The following is an 8,897-nucleotide window of genomic DNA, read 5'->3' on the forward strand; positions in this document are numbered from 1 at the left end:
CATTGGCAGCTGGGAAATTCATTGCATCACCAAGCTCTCTGACTTAAGTCTTGCCTGCCTTGCACTGAGAAAAACACAAGTGCCCTCAGCGCCACGGAAAACAGTTCTCCATGGCTTGTGACCGTGGCCTGATTGGGAGAAAGGGAAACTAATTTGGGCAAAGTCATGTCCTGTCTGTCCTGCCTGTTCTCTCTGTGGGGCCCTGGGGCAGAGGAAAAACGTCATGTGTCCTCGGCTAGAATTTTCAGGAAAGAGGAAATAATGTCTGAAGTGAGACTTTGGGGTCAGGGGTACTTCAAAATTTAACAATTTTTTTTTTCTGTTTTAGGAAATGTTCTTTCAGCTCACCTTTTCTTTTCTTTCTTTTTTTTTTTTAAAGTGACATTTCCAAGAAGACAAGGCAATATTTCCCAAGTGCTATAATTTACTTTAACTGTGTTCTGAACATGAAAGCCCTTTTAAAAAATTTTTTTTGGAAGATTTTTATTTATTTATTTGTGAGAGAGAGAGAGAGTGAGCGAGTGCACAGGGAGGGTGAGTGGCAGGCAGAGGGAGAAGCAAGCTCCCCACTGAGCAAGGAGCCGGATGTGGGGCTTGATCCCAGGACCTGAGCCCAAGGCAGACGCTTAACCGACTGAGCCACCCAGGCATCCCCATAAAAGCCCTTTTTAACTTTCATGTTAATTTAAAATAATAACAATGATAGTAGTGTTTTGTTTTTTTTTAAAGATTTTATTTATTTATTTGAGAGAGAGAGAATGAGAGACAGAGAGCATGAGAGGGAAGAGGGTCAGAGGGAGAAGCAGACCCTCCACTGAGCAGGGGGGACCCCCCCCAATACAGGACTCGATCCCGGGACTCCAGGATCATGACCTGAGCCGAAGGCAGTTGCTTAACCAACTGAGCCACCCAGGTGCCCATTATAGTAGTGTGTTTTAATACTAACTTATAGGCTCCCCACTTAATGCTATGATAACCCTCTGAGACAGGCATCGTTCTCCTCTCTGAGGGCAAAATTGAAGCTCAGAGAGGATAGTGGCTTGCCCAAGGTCACACAGCTGGTAAGTGGCAGAGTCTGGAGTTTTCTCTTCGACCACGTCTGTCACCATAATTCTTGGGTAAGAGCAGTCACTTTAAATAAATGGAAGGTTCCTCCTCCTGGCAGTCCTCCGGGCTCAGTGTGACAAGTACACGCTCTGCCTCTCACAGGTGTGTGGTGAGACTCCTCCAAAAACTTTAGTTTTTCTTTCCTACCGGTGTATCCAGAACTACAAACAGCCAAATTCCTTTATCACCATTTTAGAAATGATAGAAAATTCCAAAGGACATTTTATTCCTGATGAGGAGTTGGCAGCCTTTATTTATGAGGGAATGCATTCTGGAATGTTCTGTTTTGGTGAGAAGGAGACATTCTTAGAAACTGAGGGCAAAGAAGAAATGGGAGCAAGTGAGGGAGAGCTGAAGGGAGGATTTCAGGTGGGTTTGGGAGTCTTCGCTCTTATTCCTCCTCTTCTTCGGCTTTAGAGGTCTCTGCCTTCCTTCTCCTGGGAGAAAGCAAGGATGGACGAGGCCTTTTAAGTCAAACAGACCTTGGCTCAAATCCCAGCTCTGGTGAAAACTCTTGAGGAAGCTATTTAATCTCACTGAGCTGCAGTTTCCTCATCGGTAAAATGGGGATGATATTATTACCTTCTTTGTTGGGTCATTGGGGGGAATTGATGAAATAATGCAGTGTTTCTCTAAACATACCACTGGTGGTAGCAAGAGGATTTTCTGGTGATACAGACATTTTTTAATGTAATAGTTATGCCACACCAAACCCATTATTTCACAGGTCTTATTGCTTAGGGCAAGACTAAATAAAAAAAAAATGCAGTCCAATGTAAAGTCTATTTTAATAAAATGTTGAATGTGTGATGTAGAGGGAGGGAATGATTATTGACAAAGAGAAGCAGAGAGACCCAGGTTGGAAGGGCAAGCGGGTTCCACCGGGGCCTGGGGTGAGCTGCCCCGTGTGGAGGCCCCTGGAATGTCACCTCCCGCTGCTGCCCTCTAGTGGTCATGTGCTGTCCCAGCATCCCAAAGACAAGTCCAAGTAGACCCACTGCCGAGTAGCAGCCGGCACCCATGCAACTCCCTTCCCGGTCCCCTTTTCACCTCTTCATTGTCCTGCCTCCTGTACGCCCATCCCATCAGTCCCACCTGGCCTACCCTCCCCAAAGTGTCACTTCCTCCGGAAGCCTATATGCAACACCTGTTCCCCAAACTCCTTAGAGATCAGTAGAGGATGTTCTGATTTGCAGGTATGAACAGTTGAGCTTAGCTTTTCCAGGGAACGTCCGTTTTAAAGGAGGAACTGGCTTAAAAATCAAATGAAGTCAAATCAGCAGAGAGTGGCTATATTTTGTCGTGGGATCTTTCCTTGGCTCCCATCTTTCTCTATGAAATAGGCACTTCTCTTTACATAGGCACTAGGTACAGGAAATGAAACTCATATTTCTTTCCAGGAAATTCTGCAAGAAACTGTCGAAATAGTTTTATGGCTGGCGTTAGAGTTACATTATTTTTCTTGAGACTGAAACCCCCAAATGGCAGTGGTTTTAAAACGATTAAAAAGTATTTATCTCTCATATAAGCAGAGGCAACCTAGGGCTGGCGTGGTCGTGCTTTGATCACCTGGTTCCTTCTCTCTTGTTGTTCCATCTTCTTCAACACCCAGCTTCTACCTCATGGCCCAAGATGACTGCTCCAGCTCCAGACCTTGGGTCAGCATTCCAGTCATCAGTCTGGAGGAAAGTGTACACTTTTTTCCTTTAATACACTCACTACTTCCTTTACGTCCTGCTGACCAGGACTCAGACGTGAGTTCATTGTAAGGCATACTAGGAAGTGTAACTTTTTTTTTTTTTCCTGAGCAGCCCTGGGCCCTGCTAACCTTTGGCATTTTATTACTGAAGAATGGGAGAATGGATCTGGACACGATTAGGATCTCCTCCACAAGCCTGTTGCTGGGGTTGTGAGAAATGCTCCGACCCGAGTAGGACTGGATCACAGGACCCCAGGACTAAAATCAGCTCTTGTATCTTTCCCCTGCTGCTGTAAAATTGCCACTGGCATGAGGGTTAATACTTTAGACCCGCAGCCAGGATATTGAGGTTCTAGTTTTGGCTCTACTGCTGGCCACTGTGATGGCCTTGAGAGAGAAGTCTAATGTTCCAGGGTCTCAGTTTCCCTAAAACAGGTTACTTTATTTGATGTCCAGGGTCCCTTCCTGCTCTAACATTATGACTTCTTATTACACGATCTTGGCTTCTATAATCAAGCAGTTAAATAAAAAATGAACAAATTGCTTTTCCTTTCCATTGTGACTACTAAATGCTATGGGTGATCAAAAATAGATAACCAATTGCGGGCCCTCGATGTCCGTTCAACCTTGTCATCCTTTGGCAAGACTCCTTCCCGCAGGAACTGGCCAGAAATGGAGTTGTGGCCTAGGAGATCCACTTTATTTTACCACTGAACTTTGGAGGCAGAAAGGCTGCAGCAACAGACAAGGAAGCTTGTGGTTGCAAAGTCCCTGTTCATATCCAGTAGTCGTGTCTGCAATAGCCCATGTCAAACCCCTGGGACAGGAAGCATACTCAGCCAATTGATAAAGAGGGTATCTGCTGTGAGCACTCTAATCTCAAGGAAATGGGGATCCCAAAGTCACCTGGATTAGCCACAGACCAGAAGGGAGCCCCTTTAGAGTTCCTTTCAGTTGCTAAGGCACACTGTGCTTGAAAAACACCTCCTACTCCCACACAGAGGTGGAAAACGTAAGTCGCCGTTGCTTAACTTCCTTATAAGTAGCCAACGAACTAGCTAGCATCGGGGCCTTAATAAATGGCTAATCTGCAAACAAAAACACTGCCTTGTCTGCTTCTTGGGGCCACATAGTGAATGGTTTGCTGGTTAACCACCAGGGCTATGAGATATCACTTGTCCAGCTCTGTGTGACATAGTGGATGAGCTGCGTGGTGGCAGGAAGAAGACAACCAGGAAATGAGGCAGTGGTCCACACACCTATCAGGCCCTCAGCCCCAGCTGAGCTTCGCTTCTTATTTGACAGTGGCTCCCCAGAGACTGCCAGAGGCAGTGAATGAGGACAGGCCCTCCCAAGTGTAGCATCTAGGATAATACCTTTTTACTAGGATGACTCCTGAGGATCAGGAAGACCAAGCCTAGAATCAAAGGGGAAAGGATCTAGAGAGTTCTAGAGCAAGGCAGAGTATATCGGAAACTTTAGGAAAAAGTATCTGGCTTCAGCTGAATGACAGCAATTTCTTTCCTGGGGCTGGCCAACATTTATTTGACTGCCTGACTAGTGGCTGAGATCCTTTATGTCAGCTTTAATGACTTCCCACTTTGGCATGAGTCCTCCAACACCTTTTTTTTTTAATGCTAGCTGAATGATATTGATAACTAATACTTGTTGGGTTCTTACTATGTGCTAGGCACTGTTCAAACTTGTTTTTTTTTTCTCATTTAATCTCACAACTACTCTTATCCCCACTTTATAGATAAGGTGACTGAAACACAGAGAGTTTAAGTAACTTGCTCAAGGCCACACAGCCAGTTCATGGCATAGCCAAGACTCTAGCCCAATACCATCTAGCTCTGAAGGCCATGCTTCTGCTTCATTCAACAAATATGTATTGAGCACCTACTATGTGTTTGGTGCTGCATATGATCCTGGGTTGGACACCTGGTTTTCCTACTCTGACCTGGACGAGGGCAGATGTGAAGCTTGGATACCAGTTGGGTAGATCCAGAGTCTTGACTATGGACATGTTTATTTTGGACAGAGCATAGGACACAGTGAAAACAGGTACTAACGTAGGTCTTTTGTAAAAGCCAAGTGGTCTAACCTGAACTTTGAAAATGTGGGGGAAACCTGTACGTGATCTCATTTTAAAAGAAGGGCGCAGGGACCCAGGCAGCTTCCCCTGGGTAAATCGAGGACAGTTTGAGCATCAGAGGAATTAAAGACAGCGACGGGTTATCCACTATTGAAAAATCGCAATCCACTCCTCCACGCTGATAATAAATAGATAAGGGGGAAGAAAGGGCTCTTGCTTGGGGTAGAATGGTGCAGGTTGGCTGGTCAGTGTGCTGCATGTGCTGGGGTTTGCAAGTTACCATTTATAGTCATCCAGTAAAAGATCAACTCAGGAAAGAATCATCAATGGTGGCTAAATCTAAGTGGAAATTTTGGTGAGGAACAGAATATTTGCAGGGTCTTAAAGTGCCTACTCAAAGATTGCTTATTCATTGCCAGGGAAAAAATAGTGGAGAAGTCAGACCACACCTTGACTGGCTAATTACCATTTATGCTGCCAGGAAGGGGCAGATGAACTTTGTGTGCTTCCAGATGTGATACCCTGCCAAAGGACCCAGCATCACTGTAATGTTCTGGCCAGGAGTTCATAACCTGAATTTAAAGGTGAGGAAACATCCAAACACCCCAAATGAGAAAATTCTTTTAAAAATCGGGGAGAGAGAACTAGTATTCTTCAAAAATGTCAGTAGCATAAAAGACAAAGACTATGTAAAATGTTCCAAATTAAAGGAAACTCCTGAGCCCCAGCAACTATTATACCTGACCCTGATCTCTGGCTGGGTCCTGTTCTACAGAAAATAAAGTGTCATACAGAACATCAGTGGGTCCATTGACAAGCTAGGAAGACAGATGGTAGGTTCGATAAAATTACTGTATCAATGTTATATTTACTAAGGTCGGTAACTGTCCTATGGTCATGCAAGACAATATAATACACTGAAATGTTTTGGAGTAAATGGCCTACCATATACACCCTTTAGATGGAGAGATAGATGATAGATAGATAGATAGATAGATAGATAGATAGATGATAGATAAACAGATGGGCAAAATACTAAGTATAGAGGACTATGGGGTAAGAACAGTGTTCTTTGTGTTATTCTTTTTCTTGCTTTTCTATAAGTTTGACATTTTTTTCCAACAAACAAACAAACAAACAAAAACTTGTAAAAGGCTCATCCATGCTGCCGCGATGCAGAGATTGTAGAGGGAAAGCACAGAAGTAGGGCAGATGGTTAGGGTGTCATTGCAAGAGCTGTAGGCGAGAGAAGACTGTGGCTTAGCCCAGGACAGTAACTGGAGAAGGGACAGGAAGGGCTCAGGGTCTGGAAATATCCCGAAGGGAGAGCTAATAGGATTTGCTAAGGCATTCCGTGTGTCGTTGAGAGAAGGAAAGGAAGCTGATGGAAAGACACAAGGATTCTGGTCTGAAGGCTAGAGTTGTCAGGAACTGAGACGCGGAAGAGGGGGGCAGAGCAGGTTTGAAGGGGAGGAGCAAGAAGGGTCTGGTTGGGGATCTGTGCCTGGGTAAGTGGATTTATGGAATATAGTACCTAATTTTAGGTAAGCTAAAGCTTATAAAATGGGTGACTCGCTTCAAAAGATTCTTCCAAAGTAGGCATGAATCAAAGATAAACTTACTTATGTGAGCACAAAGTGAATTTTCAAAACAAGTTTGCGTTTTTGGTGGGCAGGACTCCGAGTGGGGCCAGGAATGACAACCCTTAAAAACAACTATTGAAATAAGCTGAACTTTGAATCAGACCCCCAGAATAACTGCAATACAGGAGGATAACCGATATTTTATTTTATTTTATTTTATTTATTTGCGAGAGAGAGAATGAGAGACAGAGAGCACGAGAGGGAGGAGGGTCAGAGGGAGAAGCAGACTCCCTGCTGAGCAGGGAGCCCGATGTGGGACTCGATCCCGGAACTCCGGGATCATGACCTGAGCCAAAGGCAGTTGCTTAACCAACTGAGTCACCCAGGTGCCCGATAAACCGATATTTTAAAGTATAATGAAGCATACGCAATCACATTGCTCTTATCAAAAAGAGTAAAATGGTTTTATTACATAATATAATTTAAATATAATAAAAATATAATTTATTGTTAAATAAATTTAATGTTATCTATTTCACTTTTAATTCAACCCATTAAAATGTCCATCTTTAGTGTGTGTTCTATCATGTAAACAGTAATATATTTATAAAGTAGTATATGTACACAACTTATAAATAAATATACATAAATGGCAGGGGGAACGTGTTCAAAAAATCAACAGGTGTAGAGATCAGAAAGTTTGCAGATGTAAAAACAACAAAAGCAAAAATACACAGGTGGGACCACATCAAACTAAAAAGCTTCTGCACAGCAAAGGAAACCATTAACAAAGTTAAAAGGCCACTATGGAATGGGAGAAAATAGTTGCAAACCACAAATCTGATAAGGGTTCATATCTAAAATGTACAAGGAACTCATACAGCAAAAAGCCAAATAACCCAATTTAAAAAGGATCTGAATAGACATTTTTCCAAAGACATACAGATGGCCAACAGGTATGTGAGAAGGTGCTTGACATAACTAATCAGCAGGGGAAAGCAAATGAAAACCACAAAGAGCTATCACTTCACACCCTGTCAGGATGGTTATGATTAAAAAGACAAGAGACGGCTGCCTGGGTGGCCCAGTTGGTTAAGGGTCTGCCTTTGGCTCAGTTCCTGATCCCCGGGTCCTGGGATCGAGCCTCGCATTGGGCTCCCTGCTCAGTGGGGAGTCTGCTTCTCCCTCTCCCACTCCCCCTGCTTGTGTTCCTGCTCTCGCTGTGTCTCTCTCTGTCAAATAAATAAGTAAAAAATCTTAAAAATAATAATAATAATGTGATGTATATATAATTTTACATATATATACACACACGCAATGCAAGTATAATATATGTTATATATTAAGTGAATGCATTATATATAGTAATTGAATGATATTATTCAGCCTTAAAAAATAAGGAACTCCTGACATTTCCAGATTCATAGGGATGAATGTGGAGGGCATGATGCTCAATGAAATAAGCCAGACAGAGAAAGGCAGATACTGCATGGTATCACTTTCCTAGAGAATCTAAAAATAAATAAATAAATAAATAAATAAATAAATAAATAAATAAATAAATAAGAACGTCAAACTCTTAGAAACAGGGGTAGAATGGTGGTTCTCCGGGGCTGGGTAGCGGGAGGGGAAAGCAGAGGGGGAGGATTAGCAAAAGGGTACAAACTTTTTGTTTGAAAACCACAATAACAAAAGAACAAAAAAAGGAAAAATGTGGAGACCTCTATAGACAATAATGCTAATTGCAGTGGTAAAGTGGTTGCCTGCTCCCTTTTCCGGCAAAGGTACGGTGTGGTTGGAGCGGTGGAGGTTCAGACCCTCTGCTGGGCACCCAGCTCACCAAGTGCAGATCAAGAGCGGTAAGAAGTTCTGCCCAGGACACATAAGTGATAGCATGTCACCTAATAGACTACCTCACATCTTCTAAAAAGAGCTGGTCAATTTGGATTGGTGTAGAAAGATGCCCAAGATGCAGTTCGTGAAAAAAGCTAGTCGTACAAGAAGAGTGTATTGTGTCAAACAAACATAGATATGTGCTTCTATATTCATAGAAAACTTCTGGTAGCAGTGGTTACCTCTAGGAAGTGGTCCTGAACAGAACAGCCCTCTTTTACTTTTACTTTTGAATGTACTGTCTAAATTTTTTAAAAAAATTATAAACATGTATTTGTTCAATTTTTTAAAAAGTTTCTAAAACATTCAGGCTTTTTGAAATTCCTTTTATGATTTTTGAATGAGGAAATACGTAGTATTCTGTACTAAGATGGCCATGACAACATTGATTAAAATGGTATGAGGTTGGAAATAACTTAAATGTGTAGCATTAAGGGAATGGTTAAGTAAATAATGGAAAATTGACTGTAATATAAGGCAGTCTTTTAAAAAGTCAATATTCTGAGAATTTTAGCCAGGT

The sequence above is a fragment of the Zalophus californianus genome, chromosome 2, assembly GCF_009762305.2.
Source record: "Zalophus californianus isolate mZalCal1 chromosome 2, mZalCal1.pri.v2, whole genome shotgun sequence".
NCBI classification, from domain to species: Eukaryota; Metazoa; Chordata; class Mammalia; order Carnivora; family Otariidae; genus Zalophus; species Zalophus californianus.